The sequence below is a fragment of the Passer domesticus genome, chromosome Z (assembly GCF_036417665.1).
Source record: "Passer domesticus isolate bPasDom1 chromosome Z, bPasDom1.hap1, whole genome shotgun sequence".
Lineage (NCBI taxonomy): Eukaryota > Metazoa > Chordata > Aves > Passeriformes > Passeridae > Passer > Passer domesticus.
This window is the reverse complement of record NC_087512.1, coordinates 6,154,964-6,181,538: the sequence shown is the minus strand read 5'-3', so window position 1 is coordinate 6,181,538 and position 26,575 is coordinate 6,154,964. Positions and strand designations below refer to the sequence as shown.

The 26,575-nt window shown below is 39.7% G+C and overlaps 1 long non-coding RNA gene across 3 annotated transcripts; it reads left to right on the top strand.

Moving 5' to 3' along the window:
• Positions 1-200: 200 nt before the first annotated feature.
• LOC135290977 (uncharacterized) lies at positions 201-25,803 on the top strand. 3 transcript variants are annotated; one of them, XR_010353820.1, is made up of 6 exons: positions 201-715; positions 7,215-7,328; positions 17,852-18,288; positions 18,932-21,975; positions 22,630-23,062; positions 24,398-25,803. It is a non-coding gene; the product is annotated as an uncharacterized LOC135290977 (long non-coding RNA). The 3 variants fall into 3 exon arrangements; XR_010353819.1 differs by having other exon boundaries at positions 17,852-19,851; positions 21,883-21,975; XR_010353818.1 differs by having other exon boundaries at positions 17,852-21,975.
• The last annotated feature ends 772 nt before the right edge of the window (positions 25,804-26,575 follow it).

Below are 26,575 nucleotides of genomic sequence, written 5' to 3'. Positions count from 1 at the left end.
CCAAATAGGCAACGGCTGCCTGTGTCCTGCCTCCTGAACATTGCTGGGTGCTCTACAGGGTTAGCAGCAGAGGAAGGAAGTGATTTCACTTTGGGAAAAAGACATTAAGATATATTTTCAGGTGCTTTTAAAAAGGTGGTGTTGTTTTTTTTTTTTTTTTTTTTTTTTTTTTGTTTTTTGTTTTTTGTTTTTTGTTTTTTTTGTTTTGTTTTGTTTTGTTTTTCTTTTCCCTAATGCAAAGGACAAAATTGAAGGAACTATTTTGGAAAGGTTAGGGGGAGAAAAAGGCTGGACTAAGGTGCTGGTGGAAGGAGAAGCCATTTTGACAGCAAAAGAGACATGACAGACATTTTCTGTTCCTGGGACAGCTTGTGCCGCTTGTCCTGTGCTTCACCTGCCTTCACGTGCATGCCCAAAGCTGTGCTCTGTGTGAGCATCCCTGCAACAGTGTCAGCAGGGTTCTGAGCTGCTGCCTGAGTCAGATTCCTCTTTTCAGGAATGGTACCTACATTACAAAACCCATTGATTTTGATCCACAGAAACAGTCCCACCACAGGGGTTGAGACTATTTGTGTGAGTAAGTGCTCTCTCTGACATGACAGAACTTGCCTGAAGCTGAAGGATAATTTTCAGACATCTGCTCCTTACAGAAGGGGCTTCTTCTCTCACAGACCACATTTCAGCTTTTGGGAGTTCCTTCATTATGCTTTCTAAGGTGAGTTCATGTATTATAGACCAGGCAGCAATTTGCCAAACAGATTTCAGGGTCTGATGCCAAGCCAGAAATAAAGTAACATTCATGTAATAGTTGATTCCTCTTTATGTGTCTAAGCTCGTGTCTTTCTTTCTACTGCTAATCAAGACTGAAAAAAAAAAAAAACCCACAAAAAAAAAAAAAAAAAAAAAAAACCAAAAAAAAAAAAACCAAAAAAAAAAAAAAAAAAAACAAACAAAAAAAAACCACTAGGGTAATTCTGCAACCAAGGTTTTAAGCATTATAAGCATTAAAACAGGTCTTGTTACTAAAATGATTATGTAACACTGAACATATCTGTCAGCTTTAGAAATGTATCTCTTTGTGAAGTGTTTAGTTTTCATGAGTTTTGTTGTTGCTGTTGTTGCTTTTGTTTTTCCACAGTCAGAAAAAAGGAATGAAAAAGAATGTAAGAAAAAGACATTATACTAGTTTGGGGTCACTTTGTTTTTTGGTTTGTTCTTTTTTTCTCCTTTATATGTGGATGGCTGGAGCATTTCTGAGTGATAGCTAAATTGTCAGGACAAAACTTTTTTCTCAATGCATCTCTCAAGGTATTGCAAACAAAGTTAACTTAGCATCTCCACCCCCAATATAAGAAATATGATGTTTCAAAAATCTAGTCCATCTACTAAAAACATCTTTGGGGAGTAAGAATTGCTCCTTAACTGACCTTGGCATTACTGCATGCATGCAAGACACACAAATTTATAGGAAAAGCATCTTTCAGCTTTTTCTCCCAGTGCTGTTTGAAGACTGAGTATCCCATCATGTCCTGTTGAAGTGGCATTTACAATAAAAGAGCAGACATATCTATTTCCAGTGACAACAGTGTCTTGGTGCACTGACAGCTGGATGAATTTTTTTTGCTGTTTATTTATTTAATTACATATTTGTTCTAGTGGAAAATAAAAGTAAAAAGTGATAGATGAAAAGTCATGAATTCTTCTCTACTTTTCAATCAGGCTGAAATAAATTCCACTAACTCAAACAAAACTATTAGTTGACAAATTTCCTGCTTAGATATTTAATTCTAAAAGGTTGTAAATACCTCATTAGCACGTTCTTACTGAGCATTTATTAAAACATTTTGCAGTGTTTGCAAACAGTAATGATCAAAGGTTTAGCCATTGAAGTCTGAAGCTCAGAGTCTATAGTAATGCTGAACTCTCTGAGAATTGCCACACTCATTGAACAGCACCATCCTTTGGCATTTCCAACCTTTTATTTTTTCTTCTTCTTCTTTTTTTCCTCTTAGACCTTCATTTGTTTCACCTCCTGGGTGCAAGGCACATTGCTGCCTTTTGCTGAGAGGTCACTGTTCCAATGACAATTTCTGTGCTGAGGATGAAGGAAGTGGATGTTGGTCTACATAATAGCACCATGCCATGAATCAAACCTATGACCTTTTAGTTTGAAAATTGAAACCTGGAAAATGTTTTGCTAAAGATTAACACGTTCAGCAGTCAGTGACCTTACCAGCAGAGGGAGATATGGCATCAGGCAGTGCATCATTCTAATACATCATTTGTCTATTAGAAAAAGTATTTCTGAGTATTGTATACTGTGTAGAGGTTAGGTTTGCACAGAGGTGATATATATCTGAGTTTGTTGCTGACTTGGTGTGTGGACACTTTAGGACAGGGAATGGTGTTTGACATAATTCCCAATGCAAGAAATACAGCATAAGCAAAGGGGAGGATTAGGTGATTAGATATTATTAAATTCACATTGTTCTTTCTAGACATACAATCCAGGTGTTTGAGATCCAAAATCTAACCCCTCAGGTGCTATTGGAACAGCCAAAGAGAATTCTCATTGCAGCAAGTCTTAAAACACCTGTACTCCAGTAAGTCCAGGATCACAGTGGCTCACTGCCTTCCCAGCACTCATATTGCCCTGTATTGGTGTGCCTTGCCTTTGTGCACAGCCAGTGTTAGAACTTATTGTTGTTCATTGGTTGTCATTTCCACCTCCCATTGCACCTCTTTGGATCATGATATATTCCCTTTCCAGCTCCACGGTGCTCTGTCCTTAACACAATTTCATTCCCCTAAAATTCTGTCATTGCAGTTCTGCAAATGGAGCTGAGGATTCCTGTTCTTTCACCCTCCTGGTATAGTAATTTACATTTATTGCATCATTGCCCTTTAGATTGTCGTGTTTATATTATATCTCCTTATTTATGGTGGATTGCCAGCATATGTCCCTGAGTGCAATTTTATTTGGTTGCATTCAGGATATTTCTGAAATATGTCAGATATTAGTGATAATATCATTGCTGTTTTAGACACTAAAAGAAAATCATCAGACAATTGTCCAGTAGTCAGACTCAAGAAAAATGAAAAATGAAAGTTCCACTATTTTGAGCTAGTTTTCTAAAAAACAATCTTTGTGAAAATTACTCCTAATTTAAAGGAAACTGAGGTTTTGCCTCACCCCACCAACAGGGCAAATGGCTCTTTTTGGACCAATCATAGAAATGAGCTTCCCGAAGTACATTGCACCTTAAAGCTGACATTATTGCAGAAAAGCATATACAGCACCTTGTCAGCATGGTATAACTGGGCTTGGCCAAGTTGTCATTTCTGACAGGTTGGTGTAATGAGCAAGAGAGCGCTGAGATGGTCGAAAAGTTTTTTTTCACTTGTTGTTGATGTGGGGTTTTTTTACCCGAATCAGCAGGGTAGAGCTGTTTGGGGTGATAAGACCATATATATGTGTCTCATTATGAGCTCTGCATTATCATGTTGTTGTCACCCATGCTATCACACTTAGCCATATTTATGTTTGGGATTCATTTTGTGCAATTTCTTTACATTCCTAACCCGGGAACAGCAGAAAATCTGATTCGCTGGAGCAGCAGACATTAGCTAGCAGACTGTCCATGTATTTTTAACTTATATGCACTTGAAAAATCACTAATAATGAGAGGTGCTAATTGCATTAGAGTTTTTCTTTTGCATTTGTACTTTCTTAAAAAAATCTTAAAACAAGTAGTTACATAAAGAAAAAAAAATGAGAAGAGGAAAAAAGAGGAAAAAAGTAGGATTTGGAGACAATAAATGAGGAAAATAAGGAAGACTTTTATTAGAATTCTAGTGATTTTGATACTTGTGTTCAAATCCTGTAAGGAAAGCAACACAATACATTAGAGAGGGGAGATTATTGGGAAAAAAATGGAATTTTTTTTCAACAATGTTTTTCCTGTATTATTTTTACATGTGGCCCTTCACTTCTCTGTGCCTTAGTCCCCAGCATGTCAAGTAAGAACAGTGTTTCTGTCTCCTTTGTAAAGCATTTTAAGACGTACAGATGAGAAGCACTTTATAAGACTTAGGGATTAGAAAAAGCACAACAATAAAAGAAATGAAAAGGATCAGAGGTTAGAATTTAAAACACTAATAATAATCACACTGTCGCAGAATTAAGATCATAAAAAAAATCCTTTTGAGCTGCAGCTTGAATAGAGGGAATGGGAAAGGGACAAGAAGAACAGAGAAATAAAACCTCCCTTTAGTCAGTTGTCAATATCATCAGTACAAAACCACACATACATACTTTGTGATGCCATTTGAATTATGTAAGGAAATTTGAAATAGGGCAAGAAATAGAAGCTATTCATGTGCAGAGAAAGATCAGATAAGTAAATTAAACTATATGTTGAATTCTGCTGTAAGCAGATATCCCTTAAGGCTACAAAAATAATGATTTGATTATCAAAGCTGTAGAATGTGTGGCTCATCTCCCTTTGTGTTACAAGGAGCCTTTCCATTAAATTTGTTGTTAAGCAAAATGTCTACAGGAGACTCATTTTGGGTACTGATTAGTCACCTCTTAAGAGAGGAACTCATTGCCTTCCTTCTGCATGCTGGAGTTACATTCCAGCAAGGAGCTGCAAGGTCAAGCCATCAACCCCATGTCTTCAGTGTACCTGGAATGAGTATATTCTGCCAGCATATTCAATAAAGCAATTACAATAGCATTAATGCAAATGACCAATGCATCAGATGCAGTGTAGAGGCGGAAGATGAAATCATTTTTGCATATTCTTCCCTAAATTTTTGAAGCTGTTTTATTCCACATTCGTGAAGGTCAGCCAAAGAGGTGGCCCATGGCAGAGGAATCTCTGGGTGGCATGCAGGGGAGAGCTTTCTAGGCAAGGTTATGTTGATCTTTTTGCCTCAGCACTTGAAGTCAAGCACATTCATTTTCCAGGGCATTACACCATTGGTGCTGAGGTACTTCATATGTCTGTTCTGGTGTACCATAGTTGAATGAAGCCAAGCAGCTGCTCTGCTATCCTGATGAAGGTGATGGGAAAAAAAAAGTCCCTGTTCTTACCCAAGTGTTGAAAGAATGGAGAATGCATGGCAAGGCCATAGCATTTGCTGGATGGATATATTGTAGGGAATACTGCAGGCCTCTGTAAGAGTCCTGTTCTTTAGAAATGTTTGGCAGCTGCTGTGCATCAGACATCCTCTTTGCAGGTGAAGTCTGCTGGATGTGAAGAGCAGCTGTCATGAAGAGAAGAAAAAAGTATGAAGGGTATGCTTATGACTAGCCAGCTGCTTCTTGCCACAGCATGTCAAATGTTGCAGAGAGATTTGGGCATATGTTACCATTGCTTCAGTAATGTGGGTGGGCTCAGCACAGCCCTGCCAAAGAATTGGGATGGAAACTGTGCAGGTGGGCTGCTCAGGTGCAACATGAGCTCTCAGTCTAAGACATTTGACCTTCCGTGCACTGTCATTTCCTTTTTTCATCCTGGTCTCTTGCCCGCCTCAGTTCTCATTACAGGTGGCAAGGTACAACCACATCTCCATCATTTCCTGCTTTGGCTCTCTTTGGTTTAACAGCCCCACTGTGTGTGCATTCTGCCCCACTGGGCTGGGAGAGAGAATCAGAGTGGTAAAACTGAAAAAACTGTAGGGTTGAGATAAAGACAGTTTAACAGGTAAAGCAAAAGTCACATACATAGGCAAAGCGAAACAAGGAATTCCTCCACCAATTGCCAGTGGAAGTTCAGGCACTCCATCCCCAGGAGAATGGGGGTGCATCACATGCAGTGGTGACTTGGGACCCAAATGATCTCTCTTTCTTCTTCTCCCCCCAGTTTTATGTGCTCAGCATGACACCATGAGGTCTGGAATGTCTCTGTGGTCAGTTGTGGTCAGCTGTCCCAGCTGTGCCCTCTCCCAGCTTCTTGTATTCCCCTGGCTGGTGGAGGGGTGTGAGGTGCAGAAAAGGCCTTGACTCTCTGCCATGATTAGCATTATGACAACATCTCTATTATCATCTCTGTTTCCACCAGAAATTCAAAACAGTTCCCCAAAATAATATTAAAAAAAAAAAAGATTATTGACTCAACCACAGAGAAAAAGAGTGCAGAACTTCCCATTACATGTTCTATTAGATTCCCACATCAACATTTTACATTGAAATCCTACAGATCACATATTAAACTTCTGATATCTCTCTATTTTATTATTTTTTCCCCGTAAGAAGCACATTCAAAGGAAGAAAATATAATACATTCAGCACCAATCGAAAAAGGAACAACTGTTTAAGATGACTAATCATCTCTTTCTCGAGGGTGTTAGACTGGAGGAAGCATTTGGTGATGGGTTTGTGGTGGTTTGGCAGGATCTGCAGAAACTACAGAGCATCCTGCAGCTGTACTAGTAAGACTTAAAAATGGCACAATTCATGCTACACTAAATTTCAAAAGTAGCTCAGCTTGATGTCTGATTAATTTCTGCAAGAAATGAACTCCAGAGGAGAATCTGACTTGGGTGTCCTGTATATTTTTATTTGCAGAGTTCTGGAGGAAGGAATTGCCAGCACAAGCCATTTGGTCAGACTTCTACTAACGCTCTGCCAGAAATTGAACAGATCTGATCATGAATCTGATCATTATCAGTGCTGGCTCGAGTACTGCTGTCAGTCCAACCTACAAACTTCTTGGGGTCCTATGGACAATTGCAGAATTTAAGGGGAAAAAGGGAGATCATGACTGTTCCAGGTTTCCTTGCCTGTATATTTTTCTTTCTTCTTCTTCCTCTTCTGCCTTTTTTTCTTCCATTCTTTCTTCACTCCTGATCAGTTGATGCCATTTAAAGAGTCACAAAATTAATCTTTGACATTATTACCTTACAGTTTTGAAAGAAATGCACAAGAAGAGAGAATCCAAACTGGCACAGATTTGAAAGATAAAAGCTTGCACCATTGGGAAAAAGCTGCAGCAGTTTGATGCTCTGCTGCTGGAGTGTCCTGAGCACCTCCTTTGCACAATTGTGATTACCTCAGGATGAGCATCCTGTTCACCGTGGCGGGGCTGTTTGGCCGAGTGGCTGTCACTGCCTCCCCTACTCCTGCTTCTGAGGCAGGGTGTGACAAGTGTCAGTGTGCAAAGTGGCAGCAAAGAGATGTTTCTCCCGACTTCTTACTTCTCTTGCAGCAGAGAGCTGAGTTCACAAGTTACCCCGGAGTGATTAGAGACATAAAGCTCCCCCCTCCCACCGTCTGCCGACTCGGTGCATCATTGCAATTGCTAATTTAAGCAGGACGTGAGGTGAGTTCTATCAAAGAGTGAACCTGACCCTTCACCTCCCCAGCACTACCCGTGGCTGTTGCAAAGCAATTGTGCCCGTCAATGGAGAACAGAGAGCAGTAAAAGTAATGAGAAAGGTAATAAGAGTTAAAACAAAGGTAGATGGACCTCAAATGAAAACAGGAAGATTTAGGGTACCTGGAGAAAGACAAGTCAGCATTATATAGAGACGAATTAATACTTTGGGATTAAACTGTGTGTGAAGGGTAGGGGCATAGTGCACTAAAAATAGGAACAGGGTAATTTAGAAGCTAATCAAGCTCTGTCACAGACAAAATTAATAAGTAAAAAAAGTTTTAACAAGACATTAGCCATCCGAAGAACATAGAAGGCCTGTGGAGGAGGATATTGTATCAGAAGGTGTTATTAACACTGCTATTATTAGATTGGGTATGATTAACAGGACTTGGTCAGAAAGAAGCAAGGTGAAGTTTAGAAGTGCAGTGGTGGATCACCCAGAATGTCATTACAAAGGTGAAAATTGTACAAAGAAGCAGGAAGTAGAGGAAATAGTTTTGGGAAATGATAGATGAAAAGACAGTGAAATGTCCTGAACTTTTGTATATGGCATAAAGGTACAGTGAGTGAGAGCAAGGAGTTGAGGGTAGTTGTTTTCTGTTCTGTCCATGTTTCAGGTGTCATGATTAACAGTTGCTAAGATGTGACTTCATAGACAGAGGACTTTTAGATGCTCATTATAGGTTTTTCTGACTGTTTTTTCATTCATTGACTTGCAATTTGGACTTCATAAAAACTGAGAGACGACTAGTATAAATTAGTGATACTTCCAAGAAATCAGTGGAAACAAACTGATTTCCACCATTCTTGTGATTCAACATTCTTTCTGAAAACAAGGTGAAAAAATATGAGTTTCATAAAGGTGAATTTTTGAAGGACAGGTCTAGTTGTAATCACCAGGTGAAGAAGCAATTTGCTGAGCGTCAAAAGAGATGTGGGCACAATGAGAAAAATATCACTGGCTCCAGGCATTGGTTTCCAAGCATCTATTACTGAGCACCCCCAGAGGCAAGGTCTTGGTCTTGATGGACGCTTTTTTTTGTTTTTGTGGGGGTTTTGTTTGTGTGTATGGGGGTTTTTTGTGTTTTTTTTGGTTTTGTTTTTTTGGGTGTTTATTTGTTTTGTTTTGGGTTTGGTTTTTTTTGTTTGCTTTGGTTTTTGTTTTTTTTATTGTTCTAATTAGACGTAAATATCTATTTGCTTAGAAAAGCATAAATTTCTCTGAGTTTTATTGTAGAATTTGCTGATTTTGCTTATATTTTGGACAAAAAGTATTGTGGATCAAAAGATACTATTTTTCTGAGGCTTTTCTGCTGTTGCTTCTCATCAGCACATATACAAGTAATCAGATATTGCAAATGACCCTTTCTCCTTACCTGGATCCCCCTTGATCTGTTACCAGTTCTCTTTGCCATTACCCTAACCTCTAAAAAGCAAAATCTTACAAAGTCAGTAGGTAGGGAGTTTTTGTGTTTTAGTTAGATGTAATAGATCCTTAATTAATCAGGAGGATCTAATATTAACTCAATTCAGATTGATATTATTCACAAAGAGCAGCATTTTACCTGGAAAACAGGCGATTTTTCAGCACTCTGTCACTGCCATATTTCATTCCCACCCCTTCAGACAGATTCTTTAGCCTGTGGTGCCAATCAGGAGTGATTTCCCTGGACTAAGTGCTGTTACACGGGGGGAGTAAACCTGGCTGTGAGCTCAGACTCTGTATGCCTGCATCCTTTAGGCTTTAACCATGCACTAATCATCAGGGCATCCAGTCACCATTATTCCTGCAGAGAAAATTTGACAGGTGACACTGTGACAGTAACTTTGCTGCTGACCGCCAGCTAAGTCCCTGGCTCTGGAGCTGCACGACCAGTGGAAAACTCAGCAGATCCCTTCTTCCCTGCCTGCATGTGCTCACCACATTTCAACTGAGCAAAGGCGTCCTCCTCTCCCTGCAAATCACATTACACTCTCAGTGCTCTGATGGAAAGCAGGAGTGAACCTGTAGAGCCCTGAAACACATAATATGCATGGCTGCTGTTTTACACTTGTAACATCTTGTATGCACTGAAATGTACAGCTGTTTACACTTGTAGCTCTGTCAAGTAAACAAGTGGTGATTTCTTATGATAGAGGGGAAATTGGCACAGGGCTGCTATTCACTCACCTACAGCCTGGCAACTCCTGGTGGTGGAAATCATTCTTTAGGCACCAAACTGGCATCAAGCTTGCTGTAAAACTGGCTTCTCTGAGGTGGAGTGGAGGCAAGAGGAAATCTGTTGGCTGCATCTGCACCTCTAGGAAAGGCAGCAGCCGAGTGTCTGATGGGCTCTGTCTCCTGCTGCAGCCACCCACGTAAGTGGCTCACAAATAGCCTGTGCAGAGGCTGTGCCAGGGTGTGCTGGCATGAAAATCCATACCAGGCATTTTCAGGTAGGTCCTCCCCAAGAGCTGTAGAGCTTGTAACCTAAACAATGGCAAAACTGTAAGAAAAAGGCTTGGAGATAACCTTTATCCCCTAAAGATGATGCTATGTAATATTTAGGTCAGTAAAGATGGCTATGAATAATAAAACAACAAAAATCTAGACTGTCTTTTAAGAAATTAAACAAAGAGAGAATCCAATGAAGCTGACAAGCTGCAACTTCGCAACAATCCAAAAGAAGCTGTGTAAAGATTACTTTGGTATTGCTTTGCAACAGAAGGCTAGTGTGTACCAGGAATTATCAGGAGTTCTTGGGCAATCTGAACCTACTTGTGGAGATTAAGTCCTTAAAATATTAATAAAAAATGAATAGACAGATCAGCTCACAAGTGATTGGACATGGGAACAGGGACACTTTTCACCAGGTTGCATCCAGCCTGACCTTGAGCATCTCCAGAGATGGGGCAACCACAGTTTCTGTGGGCAACCTGTGCCACTGCCTCAGCACCCTCACTGTAACTTTTTCCCTAATATCTAATCTAAACTGACTCCCTTTCAGTCTGAAGCCAGTCCCCTTTGACCTGCCATGACATGCTTTTAGAAAAAGTCCTTCTCTGTCTTTCTTGTAGACTCTCTTTAGGTATTGGAAGGCTGCAGTTAGATCACTACTAAGCCTTCTCCTTTCCAGGCTGAATAAACCCAATTCTCTCAGAATAAAATAGAATAGAATAGATTGGAAAAGACCCTTAGAGGACATCAAGTTCGCACTACTAAGTGCACCACTAAAACATGTCCCTAAGTGCCACATCTGCATGTCTTTGGAGGTGTGTGGAGATTGTGATTTCATCACTTTCCTGGTCAGCCTATTCCAAGGTCTTAGCTTTTGGTGAAGAAAATTTTCTTAATATCCAATCTAAACCTTCTCTTGGTACAACTTGAGCCTATTTTCTCTCATCCTGTCCATGTGTTACTTGAAAAAGAGACTGCTTTCCAGCTGGTTCCAACCTCTTCTCAGGGAGTTGTAGAGGGTGAGAAAGTCCCTGATCCTCCTTCTCTCAAGACAAACACCCCCAGGTCCTTCAGAAACTCCTCACTGGAGTCCTCCCAACCCCTCACCAGCTCTGGAGCCTTTCTCTGGTCACACTCCAGAACCAAAATGTCTTTCTTATCATGAGAAGCCCAGGACCGACTCCAGGATTTGAGGTGTGGCCTCACCAGTGCCCAGTACAGGGTGACAGTCACCCTACCCTGGCCCTGCCAGCCATACCACTGCTGGCACAGGCCATGTGCCATCAGCCTTCTTGGCCACCTGAGCACACTCCAGCTCATGCTCATCCTGGGGTTCTTTTCCATCAGTCAGCTATAACATTGTCCATGGTTGTTACTGACTAAAGTGCAGGACCTGGCACTTCATCTGGTAGAGTCTAAGAGAGATTTCTGCCTCAGCAGAGCTGATCTGTAAACAGCTGGGAGCTGGGAGAGTCTCCAGAGATGTGTGTGTTTCCCCTGTTCTTACATGTGTGCCCCTTCTGTATGTGCTTGTCCTATTCTGATCCTCAAACACAGACATCTGCATCTGGTCATAGCTGCAGACAGAACATGGGACTAAATGGTCCTTTGTTAGAGAAAAGTGTTTAAATTCCCTTCAGATATTCAGTGTATTAAAAAATTAAAACTCTTTGTATAAAACATAGTTTCTATCAAAGGAAAATTGTAGTCTGGTTTAAGAGACAGTAAATTGTTTTTTATCATCTTTTGCTGGTCTGCATTTTTACCAAATGATCAAGTAAGAGAGGAAAAGAGGAATCACATTTATTCTTCATGGCAGCCTCTGTTTCAACTAAAAAAAAAAAAAAATCAAAGACAGACCTGAAAATATCCTCCATGAACAATTACACATTCTGCCATCATAAATTGGGGGCTGGCAGGTCAGCATGTCAAAGCTGACATATAAAGAGATATAAAATAAAATAAAATGGGAGGGATAATCACTGCTAAAGCAGTAGCATTGAAGGAGAGGGCACCTACAAGTTCCCTCTACCCATCTGATATCTGGGCAACCTGTAATGCATACAAGGACTCTTGTATGCATTCTCTAGAATGGAGAATTATAGAGGATGTGAGTCCTGCCAGGGTGCAAGGCTCCTCTCCTGACAGCAGAGGAATAACCCACAACATACCATTCATGACCTCTGAACATACAAACTCATATATCTGTGCTTTATTTATGGCTTAATGTTCTTCTCATTACTTGTGATGCAGAAGAAAGAATTGGAAATTTGCATTTGTGTGACTCAGGAAGAATGGTGCAAATTGCTTTTAAATAAAACCTACTGAGAGAAAAAAAAAATAAAATCACCATTTACATTTCACCCAATATGCATGTTTTTAAAAGTCTTGAAGTATTGATCACAGTAGTTAGGCATAATCAAAAAGCCTCCAACAGGGTCATAAGCACTGCTCTGCCTATATGGTTTTTTGTTCTCAGCATTAGGAACATCTCCCTTGAGTTTTTCTGGAGCTGTAGTAATTGGATGATTAAAGCAAAAGCCAGATCTATTGGAATTTGAAGAGATGGTGAATGCTATAATAAAACAAAAAATAAAACCTTGTATCTACATGGTTAAAAAAATCAATAAAGTTTAAAGGAATAATGCAAAGAAAGAAAATAAGAAAAGGCTAATTGCTCCATCTTTTTGCAGAGTTATTTCCTGAGTCACTTTCCAATCTTTATTCTTTTCTTTTTATGTCTCTGCAGAATGACCCTTGGTCTCCTTTTTCACACATATGCAAAACCACAGCTACATTAACAACTCTTGCTGCTTTCTCCCTTGATTCCTTTTCTTTCCTGCTTAAAATTGCCCTTTCTGGCCTTATTACACACAGTGGCTAATGCACTCAGCTTGGATAGAGGAGATCTATGTTCAACCCATATTTCTACCCCTAAATAACTGTATAATATAGGGCACAATATTTAATGAGTTCCCCACTTGTGTAATAGGACTGACAGTATTCATTTGTCTATTCTGACTATTTAAATTGTCAGCCCATCTGGTAGGATCATTTCCTTTACAGAGTCAGAGTTCAGATCCCATTCTTAGTTTGGGTCTACTGGCACTACAGTAGTTGGGAAAAAAAAAAAAAAAAAAAAAAAAAGAAAAAAGAAAAAAAAAGGAATAATCCAAGTAAATTCAGTTCCACAGGGGGAAGTGGCTATATTTGCAGTTATATTAGGGATCTGTTTAAACACTTGGCTTGTCTCAGCAGTGCCCAACTCTGAGAGAAACCAGGGAGCTGCACAGCAATACTTCTGCTGCTCAAAGTGCACCTCCATTAATTGGCAGAATGAAGGACAGGCTGTTAACTTTCCTGCTGGTGCTCTGTGTACTGACAAGATGAATCTTCTAAATAAGACATTGTATCCTGTGGCTCAGTATCATTTACAGGCACCAACACATCCTCTGTATCTTTTTGAAACTCTGGCACTTGTTCTTCTCTGATGGCCTAGAGGTGGTCTTTTCAACCCAAATTGGAACACCTAAATAAATGTGCTACCTTGAAAAGATCCCGAGTACTCAGCTGTCATGGTTTAACCCCAGCCAGCCTCCAGCCCCACACTGCCTCTCACTCAGCAGCAGCTGGGGGAGAATCAGAAAGGTAAAAGTGAGAAAACTCATGGGTTCGGATAAATACAGCTTAATAGGTAAAGCAGGAGCTGTGCACACAAGCAAAGCAAAATAATTACTAGGAATTAATTCACTGCTTCAATTGGCAGGCAGGTGTTCAGTCGTCTCCCTGAGAGTAGGGTCTCATCACGTGGAATGGTTACTTGGGAAGACAAACAATATCATTCAAAATATACCCCCTTCCTCTTTCTTCCCCCCACTTTACTTACTAAGCATGATGTCACATGGTCTGGAACATCCCTTTGGTCAGCTGGGGTCACCTGTCCTGGCTGTGTCTCCTCCCAGCCTCCCAAGCAACCTCAGCTCCTCCTCAGCCTGGTAGTGCAAAAAGCAAGAAAAGGCCTTGGCTCTGTGCAAGCCCTGCTCAGCACTAACAAAAACATCTCTGTGTTATCATCCCTGTGTTCAACACAAACCCAAAGCACAGCCCCACACCAGACACTTCACTTTACACCAGCCAAAACCAGCACACCAGCCCCCATTGCAGAAAACTAGGCTGCTTATTTTGCTCCTTAAACATGAAGTCCAAACATTTAAGCACCTTACTTTAAAGATTTTGGTGCACATTTCCCCTGTCTCCAGCTATGGCATTGAATGTGTTTCAAGAAGTCCAGGTCTATCCACAAGTAAACATTATTCTGTGTCCAGTTCTGGGCCCCTCAGTTTAGGAAGGATGTTGATATGCTTGAACGTGTCCAGAGGAGGGCAACAAGGCTAGTAAGGGGCTTGGAACACAAGCCCTATGAGGAATGTTTGAAGGAACTGGGGGTGTTTAGCCTGGACAAGAGGAGGCTTAGAAGTGACCTTATTGCTCTCTACAACTTCCTGAAGGAAGGTTGTAGACAGGTGGGGGTCGGTCTCTTCCACCAGGCAGCAGCTGACAGAAAAAGAGGACACAGTCTCAAGCTATGTCAGGGAAGGTACAGGTTGGATATTAGGAAAAAAATTTTCACTGAAAAAATAATAAAGTACTGGAATGCTTTTCCCAGGCAGGTGGTAGAATCACCATCTCTGGATGTGTTTAAAAAGGGCCAGACATGGCATTTGGTGCTATAGCCTAGATTCTGAGTTGAGGTGTTAGGACATAGGTTGGACTCAGTGATCTTAGAGGTCTCTTCCAACCTCATTATTCTGTGATTCTGTGATTATGCCTTCTACTGGGAATAATACCTTTCACCATTCCCAACAACATGCTAAATGTTGTCAGGCTATGCCTTCAGCTATCTCATAGTTTAGCTCCTGAAGATTGAACTCGTCCTGTCTCCTCTCCCTTACCTTCCACCCTGATTGCCTCAAGTGTCCCAGCCATGTCCTTCCCTTCAGAAAAAAAAAGGGAGAAGGGCTAAGAACAGGCCTCCCTATCTGGAAAATATTAATTCTTCTCTCATGAGGACTGTGCCACAGGTGTTGGGGTGAGGACTGAGCAGATGTGTCATGAAGTGCTTCCTCATTACCCAGAGTGCTCTGACACAAAAGGACTTAACTGCCCAGTGGGAAGCTGGGGGACAGTGCCCTGGCTGATGTCACAGGCAGTGGGAATACAGAGGCACATGGAGGGGGTGTGAATTAGAAGACCTCTATTGATTTCGAATCAGAGAGTGACACTGGTTTACTGTAGCAGAGGAGCTTACATTTTAAGATAAAAAGTGAAACCCTGATTCCTTTGAAGACAAAAGCAACTTTGCCATTGACTTCAACTAGGTAGTTTTCATTTTTAGGGAGAAGGACCTGTTCTTATTTGAGGCAAAAATTAAGCAGCCTTGGGGACAATTTTTAAAGAATTCTTACCCCCTTGTTTCTCCTGGTGAGTATCATATTTCAGAGCTTACACTAAAGTAACAATAATAATAATTAAAATTCCCTGTGTTTGTTTTATTTAGTCTCCTAAATTTACTGGATATATCCCAGGCAAACAAGTGAACTCCATTCACCTTGCCCTGAAGAATGGAAATTCCAAGGACAAACCTATAGATAGAGATTAGAAAGAAAGAAAAAAAGAAAGATATATTGCTTTTAATTAAAGTACATATCCACTAGGCAACAGTGGGCCTTTAGGAAACAGACTTTAACACATAAGTGAGAGATCTGTGAATAGTCCCAAATAACCTTACTGGGAGGGGAGAGAGTGGAGAGAGATAAGGGGAAGAAGGCATGACTTTCTGAACGTGAAAGTGAATATTACTAGGAGATGAAAACAAGACACATTTTCATCTCCTAGTAAGGAGATGAAGCATTTCATTGAGAAAATTTCAGACTGTGCTATGCTTTAAAGCAAACCATAACTGAAGGTTTGTCATCACACCCATCTCCTCTGGTTTATATCATGTATCTAGTGAGGGTGTGTCTGTGGGACACTTTTCAAATGCCATTCCAGAGAATGGTAATTTTCCTCCACAAAGAGGAAAAAATAATTGTGTTTCAAGGTTGGGTATTGGTTTTGGTTTTTCTTTGGTTTATCTTCACTGATAAGAAGTTCTGCTTCTCTGTGTCTGTGTCTCTGAAGGCCACCTTTTCCCTTCCCTTTTCTTCTTCCACACAACTTCTGACTGACTTGTTATATGGTCTTATTTTGCATTTTGCTGTTCCTTAGCTGGTACTTAAGCCTGTGACCTTAATTATATCTAGGTGGCCTTTCCATTGTAGCAGAAGTAGCAACAAGAGAAATGTATATGCTTGTATTTAGGTATATGTACTTATTTTATATACATAGCTATGTAGCTCACAATATACACATTTAATATCCTTGCTACCTTCTGTTCCAGAGAAAACTGGAAGTTTCCTTTACAGTTGTAATTTTTGGAGAATAAGAAAATGAATTTCTATTTCCCTGAAAAGGTGGGACTTTTACTTGATGTTTAGGCCAGGGATCTGTCTTGAGATCATGTTATTTGTAAGGCTTTAGCAGCAGCTGGGGGAAAATGCCACATCTCCCTTATTTTTGAGTGATTTTGAACTTATGGAGAAGCTTATTTGTATACATCTGGATAATCTATGTCTATAGTTAAAGCCACTCTGGAAAAAAAAACCAACCAAAACCAAACAACAACAACAACAACAAAAAACCCATAAAAACCCCACAACAACAACAACAACAGGAACCACAAAAACAACCCAAACAACAACAAAAAAAAAAAAACAAAATCACAACCCCAAAAACCCCTAACCTTGGAAAGCAAAAATAATATAAATAATACAAAAACACCTGAATGGAAAAATGTGTAGATACGAGCTAAACACAATAAGGCATTTGCTAGGGGATGAGGAAGCAGAAAATTACAAGCATTTAAGAGAAATGCTGCTTATTTTAAATTCACTTGCACATCCCTTAGTAATATGCCTCACTATGGCAGACTTCTATGCAGAGGGGAAAAAAAGCTTTGTGAGTTCAATAGCTACCCACTGATTGTAAACATGAGGAGGAACTCTGTGAACACAGTGCTGAAATATAGGGTAATTTCCTCTTTATTAGAGTCCATGAAGTCTGCTACATTAATGGTTAGGCTCTGTATACAGTGCATATAACAGAATTATACAGATATTTTCTGCAGTTCTTTGCTTGCTTTTTTAAGTTCCTTCAGGGGAAAAAAAAATAAAACGGGCAAAATAGCCCTAATTTTTCCTTTCCTTCTCTCATGATACTTTCCCCCTCTCATATTAATATGTAGTACAACACAATCTGTGACTGACATCTCTGTAATGCTCTTCAATGACCTACGCTGATTTTAAGGTGAATTTAACTTATATCAGGTACCTTGACTCAGTCTTATGTATTGCTTTTTAAAGTGAGGAAAGGAAAAAAAAAAAACAAACAAACCAGGTGTTTGAGGCAGAAAAGGAAATTATTCAGTGTATGACATAATCTGTCTGTGGGCTAGAAATTGTAGTATGTGAAGTCATAATCTCAGAAGGAGGATTAGGTCTGGAAATGAGAAAGGAGACATGGTCACTTCCATGGGCCATACTGGGACGACTGCGGAGAACACACAGTGGCACTGCCACAGTCACTTGGCTGTAGCATAAGCAACCTTTGGAAAATAGCTTGATTTTCTGTGGAGCACATATGTGATTTGTCCTCCAGAATGACCCTGCCCATCACCCAAGAGCCAACTGCCATGGTGAGGGAATCCCTTTTCACCTCAGTCCTGGACACAAGTCCCAGTGACATCACAAGATCCCGTCCTCCAGCCCTGTTTCCTGAGAGGACTTCAGATGTCATCTCCTGGATTCATCCCTCAGATACATGCCATGACTTTTCTCCAACTCCATCTCCTCTTCATCCTGGTTTGATGCATGGATAAACCCTTGGTCTGATTAATTCCTTCACAGTTCCTTCTCTCTCCTTTTTGTCTCAGGACCCCACAAGACATCTCTGCTGGTGAGGGCACTGGGTCACCTTGGCTTGCTCTCATGGGGCATGCCACTCCCTGTGCCCCCTGACAGAGAGTGAGGGCAGAAGAATACACCTGTGCTGGCCAGGTTTATTCAGAAGAGGTAATTTTCCATTTGTAATATGAACAGGCCATGTCCACTGCATACAAAACATGACATGATGGGCTTTTTTACCTTAAAGCAAAAAATAAGCAAGGTTCCAATCTGTGTACAATCCTCTAACATTGTGGCATTGTGGCATGGTAAGGCCTTTTATACTGTGTTTTTTCTCATCTTGTGCTGTCTAAAAGAAGAAAGTGTTCCAGGTTCATCTTCTAGAAATCGTGGGGGGGAAACAAAAGAAGAAAAAAACCCAAAAAACAACAACATTTTCTCAAGAAAGAGAAGAAAGAAAGAAAAGGTTAGTTTACCACAGTGTTGATACCTATTTCCGGCTTCCAGAGAAGAAAGACAATATCAGAGGGGCTCATAAACAAAATATTATCTTTGTCCCGGATAGGACATAATTTAGCTAGAGGATTACTCTTTATTTCTTTTCTATAGGAGCTGTTCCAAGATTAGATGATAATGATGAGCCTAATGTTGATTTAAAATTTGGAGAAGAGTAGTCCATAGTATGTTTGTTAAAGGACAGGGACTAATTCTTACTTTGCTGAGGACTGAATTTCTCTTTCAGATTTCCTTGATAAGTCAGACATTACTAAATTCCTTGTACTTTACAGTACAGATTATTTGTTAAATTAATTTAAAAAAAGGTGTTAGGGTAATGTAATAGAGAATTAAAAGGCTGAGATAAAAAGTTTCAAATCTGTTGATTGTTGTAACTATTAGAAATTTCTGATATCACTACCTGTAAACCTTTTCAGTGTGCCAGATTGATACCGAGAACGTATTTTAGGTCTGTTTTTTTATAATGATGATCAATATTATTAGCATCAAAAGTGTTAGAAAAACAACCTGAAACAACATAATTCTTTGTTCCTTTAATGACAGTCAGGGCAATGTTGAATCCTGTGCTGTTTTATTGTTTCTTTTCCTTACAGATGAAATTTAAGTGAAGGCTTATCAGAAGGGTTTCTTCTGTTATCAGAGCTGCTTTGACTATCATTCCTCCTTTCCCTTTGCCAAGCCTGTGTTTGCAAAACAGAAAACCCGAATCCAAGTCCCTGCATCTGGTGTCAATTGAAATAAAACAAAGACAGGCTCATTTTAGCCACATAATTTAAGAAAGAAGACAGTATGATAACATTTAGAACAAGCCTCATACACACCAGCCAGCCATTATCCTTCAGAAGCAGGTGGCAGATGGCATGAAATCATCTTCGTCAGACCTCCAAAGCTTTGCTGCCACATTTGGGAGCATGGTTCTTGTAATGACTACTTGCATATTCATACTGCGTGATGGGCACTTCTCGATTTCTCTGCACCTCATTTTGGAAAGAAGCTAATGTGGCTACACATGTACTTTATTGCACCATTCACATTTGGCATCATTAAGAAGAAGGAGAAGATGATTTTTTTTTTTTTCCCCTTTTTTCTGGGTGCGTCCTTCTCTGTTTGCGTCAGAATGGCACAGGGAATCAAAATGCGTGGCAGTCTGGAGCACCACGACTTGCCTGAAGCTGTGATGAGATCAGCCTCTGTGTAATGCCTCCTCTGTGAAATAAAATCAGGATTAGTCCTCTATGTCATATGGACACATCTGACAAAAATAGATTCTCCTTCAGATCTAGAGCTCGAAGGTTGCTCTCCAGTTTTCATGACACGGTTCTCAAATTCCTTTTTAAAACCAGGTGTGTGAAGATATCTGTGGTTTACAAATCATCAAAGTGAGGCTCATTGCTTTTCCAAGAGTGCCAGGAGAATCAATGGCAGATCTAGGGAATTTACTCTGAGTCATGAAAGAGCAATTTGATCAGACCTTACTTGCACTCCTGAGTCTGTTTCGCAGACGGCAGTTCAGGTAAGTCCACGATAAGATTCCTCCTGACTTTAGTGGGCTGTCACACACTGGCTTATGTGTGTTGTAGTAGCTTATGCTTCAGTTAAAGACTTTTGTAAGCTAGTGAGGGTGCAGAAATCAGTTTTACATTCTTGCAAGTGCTAAGAAATGCAAAAAACATGAAGCCCAAGAACTCAAAAATGCAGCAAAATGAAAACATTTGCTTCAGTCTGCATCAACATCAACCCCATCAGCTTCTAATCCTGAAACCACCATTTTAGAAAGGGAACAAAGAGACACATGACTGATTTTGATCTTTCAGCTATTTCCTGGGTGTTCAAAGGCAAACTGGTACACTGGAAATCCTCTGGCACATTACATATGGCTGCCAGAAGTCACTGCCACTAATGTTTCCTCTGGCAATATAAACATATTCTAGCATTGCCTCTAGCACTTCATTTCTCCTGCCCACAGGAGAGCAACAGTCAAGGACCACAGGTTCAGAAGAAATTATCCTGCCTAACAGATGAGTGCAGGGTGCAAGCACACATGGGAAATCAGATCAGAAGAATCAGAAAGAGAATAAGAAGCGATGTGTCTTAGTTCAGAGTACTTGCCTACTGCATTTCATGGTTTCCAGGACATTTCTTATAATGGATCTTCTCTAAATCCCCAGGTAGCAAAGTGCTTGTGCTCAATTTAAACACATGCTTAATTTAAGCATGTAAATAGTCCAATTTATGTTGTATCAAGGCCCAATTCATTCTCATTAAAACCTTATTTTAAAAACCTAACAATGTTGCTACTGCTTGCTTTCATCCTCTTCATCTATGAGTGTCACTTTTCCCCTTTATTTTCCTTTTAATTTTGCTGCACTAAATGTTGCATATTCATATAGCAGCTACAAGTTTTGTCTGAGAAAAATACATTGCCATCTAAGACTGCTCTGCTCAGCCGGAAGAATTATTAAAAACCATAAACAAATACAGATATGCACTGTGACATCTGGATGGAAATAACCTACAGTCACATTTTACAAAGGAAGAGCAACCAGAAGAGCTCAGATATGTAAAATGAACATTAATGGCATCTTAATGTTCCTCAGCTGCCTCTAGAGGGTTCAAATATGTTGCATTACAGCCAGTTCTAGAGGGGGTTTATCAGCAGATGGAGCCTTGTACGAAATCAAAATACTCTATCAGGTACATTAATGCCCCAAATTGATACATTATGATTTTTTTTCAGGGAAGGAGGGATGCTTATAATTGATTATATATATTTTGTTGTTGTTGTTAAGCCAATCAGTATTTGCTTGAAAGCATCAAAAGCTGGTAATTTTTTCTGGTTGTTTTTTTTTTTTTCTTCATTTTGCCAAGGGTGATTTATATGCATAGAATATTATGAGAGTATTGAGAAGGGAAAGGAAGATTTTTTTTAAAAAATAATTTTGTGTTGCTTAGTTTCAGCAGAACTTTATAGTTCACCCACAGCAAAAATAAAAAGGAAGGATGAAACAAATGAATCTGAGTGAGGTATATGAATATTTCTGTGCATGTTTGTGCTATTATGAGTATGGGGTTCAAGCTGATATGACACATGGATGCAAAGAAACCTACTGAAAGAAAAGGACTTAAATAAAAGAAATTGACTAAATCAGAAACTATGGAAAGACATTTGTTAACTTCTTTTAACAAAGAAGGTGCAACTTTTCTAAAATCTTTTCTTAGAAGTTCTGTAAGGTCTTTTTGCAGACATCTCAAATAACATTATACTGAAGGTTCTTCACGTGCAAAAAACACATATTTGACACTTGGGAAAAAAAAAAGCCAAACATTATGATGTGTTTGCCTTGTTTGTATTCAGTTTTATGAGATTATATTTCAGATAATTGTGAGGGAGGAACTCTTTGTAGAATCAGAATATTTTATGTGTAGTTAAACACTCAGGAATTATATTTTGGAGTGGAATTTCTCCCCAAAACTGTGCTGTTGGTATTAGTTTTTTGATTCTGGAAGATGGACCTGCTTTTGTCATTCTGTTTTCTCAATCCAGGACCAATATAAACACTGTAATTGCTCAATGGTTTTTCTTTATGGAGAAAACATGACTTGTGTCACTGCCTGAAGAAAAAGAAACTGCTCTCAGGTTGGTACCACATTTTTTAGTCTCAAATCCACTGATTTAATTTAATTCCTTTGTAAAATGGGCCAAAAATTCAGCATGATTCTTTGTCTAATGAGCTGTAAATTTGGTAACATTTCTGTTTCCCAAAGAGCTTGAAGAAGTTAAGTTAAATAGTATAGATCTGGTTGAAACTAGAGGAATAATTCAGTTAAGTGTGATTTAACTTAGACTTTTTCAAGGTTGGTTAATATCATATTAGTCTTCTGAGATGTGCAATGTATTTGTAGCTACTGCAGCTTTTTAGCTCCTTAAGAGTATTTAATTAATGGATCTACAGTAATGGAATATTTTGCCTTTTCTATAGATCCATTATTAATATTTTATTATATTATTAAAATATTATTTTTAATATATTTAATTTTTAATCTATTGAATTTTTGCTACTCAATTCCCAGTTTCTATTTTCTAATTTGACCTAAAAAAAATCCACAAAAAATTTCTCAAATAATTTCCTTGTCTAAAGAAACCATCCCAATTCACATATGTGAATATTCAGAAATATTGGTATAATAAACTCATCTGTTAAAAACTTTAACTTGTAACTTTGGTAAGTCATGTTTATCTTTTAGCAATGTTACTTTGCCTATCTTTTGTCCATTCTGATTACATTTATAGGCTTCAACAGAAAATACCGTCACCACATGTTTGAAAAGTCCCTGAAATGACAAATACTGATTTCAGTCATTGCCTTCTGGAGTCAATAGCAGACAGATATATTGTGAATAGTGAACCCATTTCAGGGCAGGCTTAAACAGACTCTTTCAGTTCCACACCAAAGACCAAGATCTTGGTTCCCCGATTTGCCATGCCTGGAGTGGTGAAGGACAGGTTGAATGAGACCCCGAGCATCCTGACCTAATAGGTGGTGTCCCTGTGCATGGAGTAGAGGTTGGAACTAGAGGAACTTTAAGACCCCTGCCAACCTAAACCTTTTTATTATTCTCTGATTCCAAAATCATCAGAAACTGTAGTGAATCCCTTCTGAATGTCGTGTATCTCTTTCCACCAACTATATCAGAAACCTCAAGTAGCAACAGTTTAACTTCAGGTAAGTCATACTAGAATTTAAAATTACTTGAGACAAATGAATGTGTTGAATTCATAGATAAGTCTCTGAAACAGTGTTTCAGTGTTTCAGTTTTACTCTGCGGAGGGAATTGCTGCCTTACTGTATTCTTTGGCATGCTGCATTGTTGAAAAGGCACAGGGTTTAAAATCTGAGATATCAAACAGTAATTGGTATGTGCCATGAATTAGGAAAGGAAAGGGAAAAGGGAAAAGGGAAAAGGGAAAAGGGAAAAGGGAAAAGGGAAAAGGGAAAAGGGAAAAGGGAAAAGGGAAAAGGGAAAAGGGAAAAGGGAAAGGGAAAGGGAAAGGGAAAGGGAAAGGGAAAGGGAAGGGAAGGGAAGGGAAGGGAAGGGAAGGGAAGGGAAGGGAAGGGAAGGGAAGGGAAGGGAAGGGAAGGGAAGGGAAGGGAAGGGAAGGGAAGGGAAGGGAAGGGAAGGGAAGGGAAGGGAAGGGAAGGGAAGGGAAGGGAAGGGAAGGGAAGGGAAGGGAAGGGAAGGGAAGGGAAGGGAAGGGAAGGGAAGGGAAGGGAAGGGAAGGGAAGGGAAGGGAAGGGAAGGGAAGGGAAGGGAAGGGAAGGGAAGGGAAGGGAAGGGAAGGGAAGGGAAGGGAAGGGAAGGGAAGGGAAGGGAAGGGAAGGGAAGGGAAGGGAAGGGAAGGGAAGGGAAGGGAAGGGAAGGGAAGGAAAGGAAAGGAAAGGAAAGGAAAGGAAAGGAAAGGAAAGGAAAGGAAAGGAAAGGAAAGGAAAGGAAAGGAAAGGAAAGGAAAGGAAAGGAAAGGAAAGGAAAGGAAAGGAAAGGAAAGGAAAGGAAAGGAAAGGAAAGGAAAGGAAAGGAAAGGAAAGGAAAAGAAAAAGAAAAGAAAAGAAAAGAAAAGAAAAGAAAAGAAAAGAAAAGAAAAGAAAAGAAAAGAAAAGAAAAGAAAAGAAAAGAAAAGAAAAGAAAAGAAAGAAAAAAGACGCTCCCTCCCAAAATCCTATCAAAAACAAAACCCAGGAACATGAACAGGAGTTTTAGTTTCTCAGGAAGGCTGTTATTGCCCCTGTAAGCAGCTAAAAAATTCACACACAGCCACATCTTAAGTAATGTGTTGAGCTGTCCAAAAGGTAATTTACATGCTGTCAAGGCAAACAAGAATATGCTCACAAATTCAAGAGCAATATATGGGCAATTTGCACAACATCAATTCCTTGGTTGTTTTTTGGATGGAGCCATCGCCATCAATTAAGTTAGTGACTCTTTGATTCAAATTACTTTTTGACACATAGTGAACAGAATAGCTCACAAGAGCATTATTTTCCCCATTGTTCCCTTGGCAGCCATAGAGTAAATGCAAACAGGTGGAAATGTGGAACATCACTGCTGCTGAATCATATAACTGACCAACTAGGAAGAATCAGTATAATAAAGATTATTTTGAGGTGGGAGATAGTGGAAATGGATATTTACATCCTCCCTGTTCAGCGTTTGACGTAACAGCTCGTCTGCCAAAGAGTGTTTAATAAGAGCACTGAGCCAGATTCTCAGATGGTGAAATATGCTCTACTTCCACTCTGCACACCCATAAGATAGAGCCATTATTGGAATTAGAGCACAGAACTGGCACTCTGGAAAGTTATATTCTAAGGTGCAAAATTCATCTAGTAATTCCACCTCTTTCCACACAAGAAGCACAAGAGGAAATGGGCAAATGTGGGTCACCAGGTGAGGACCAGATAACACTTTTGTTTCAGAAATGTTACAGTGGAGATTTGCCATTGGCATAATGTTTACCTAGTTCCTGAAATGTGGCCTCACAGATCAAATTGGACATAAACAGCAATACCTTGTAGTGGGAAGGTACTGGTAAGCAACCACTTCTCTTTTTTTGCCATGCCCTGTATTCCAAGTGCAACTGTGTGCATCAGAGGCTTTATGAGTCCTCAATGGATTAGGATTTCACCTTGAGTCAGCCCTGGCTCCATGCTTTCATTTCCTTTTTGTTTCTCAGCCTGACACAGACTCATCAACACAGAGACACAGTGGGGTTTTTTCCTCCTGCACCTTATACAGTGCTGAACGTAGAGTCAGAGCCTACCAATGTACACATGGAAGAAAACCTGCATCAGTCTGACAAAAAAAAGGATACTGAATGCTAAATTAATATCTAATAAACTGTTAAATAAAGTGCCTTGGGCAGCCACTTAAAGTGAAATGGGAGGCAGCTGGGCCTTGCCACAGGTCTGGACCTCAGCCTGGTTCTCTGATGATGATTTTTATATGGCAGTGGCACAGAGCAATGAGCAGGATCATCACATTGCCTGGAGATGTGTTGGTTTGGGAAGTGCTGACATCACAGTTATCAAAGCCTTCTGCACTGTGGAAGGTTATGGTGCTCATGCAAGGGCTTTCATGCTCTCATTTAAGCTTTACAGCTTACAAAGGAGAATTTCCATTTATAGAGGTCCTTCGGGGCTGCTGGCTGGTCTGTTTGGCATGAATGACTGACACACCACAGAACAGTAGCAATGATATGTGCTGTACATAAGCTAACAATGATTGATTAAAGTAATAAGAGAGGGAAGATACTATGCCTGAAGAGACAAATTATATAAGCAGCTTGCCTACCACTATGGAGATAACTGAAGTAAGAATAAATGTTGACAATGGATTATGTAAGTCATTGATGGCATTTGGATTTCTGAAAAGGATGCAGAAAAAATAAAGCATCAATCATTTCATTACATATGCCTGTTCATTTTCCTTCTCCATCTCCAGCTTCCTATTCCCTTAGCTGAGCATTCATTAAAGATAAATCTCATGTGTTTTACTAACGACTGAGCCATACTTGGAGGGTCAGAGAGAAACTGTGGTCATCAGTTGTACTTAGCAGCAAGTTGTACTTAGCGGCAAGTGCAGTCAGAAACTGTTCTGGTCTTGGTCTCTGATAATAAGCTGGAGCATGATACGTGCAACAGAAATAGCAATGAACAACTAAGGTCTCCTTTAGTGATCATTATATATTCAGATATGAATTATTCCTCTGGGTATGTGAAAATAGAATCTAACAAGTTAATGTAACTTCTCTCCCTCATCACCACCACCCCCCCGCCCTTTTTTTTCCCCTTTTTTTTTGAAACTGGTTTGGATCTTATATATGGAATAATTTTTCAGGAAGTGGAATGATATCAACAGAAGTGCAGAAAATTGACCATTATGAAGAAGAGAAAAAAAAGAAGTGTGAAGTTCTGTATCTAATTGGCAGATATAGAAGATGGATACCAGCTATATCCATCCCAGTAAAAAGTATCAAAAATAGGACAAGAGACAAGGATGTGGTAAAGCAAAGATAATAAGGAGGAGCAGAAGGCATTTGAAAAGTTCAAAGGATATGTTAAGTGGGAGGAATGGGCAGATTATATGTGTAGATAAAGCAAGTAAGAAATAATTGGAGTGAAAATGAACACTGAACATGAAACAGGCCAAGACATCTCAACCCCACAGGGTTTTAAGATATT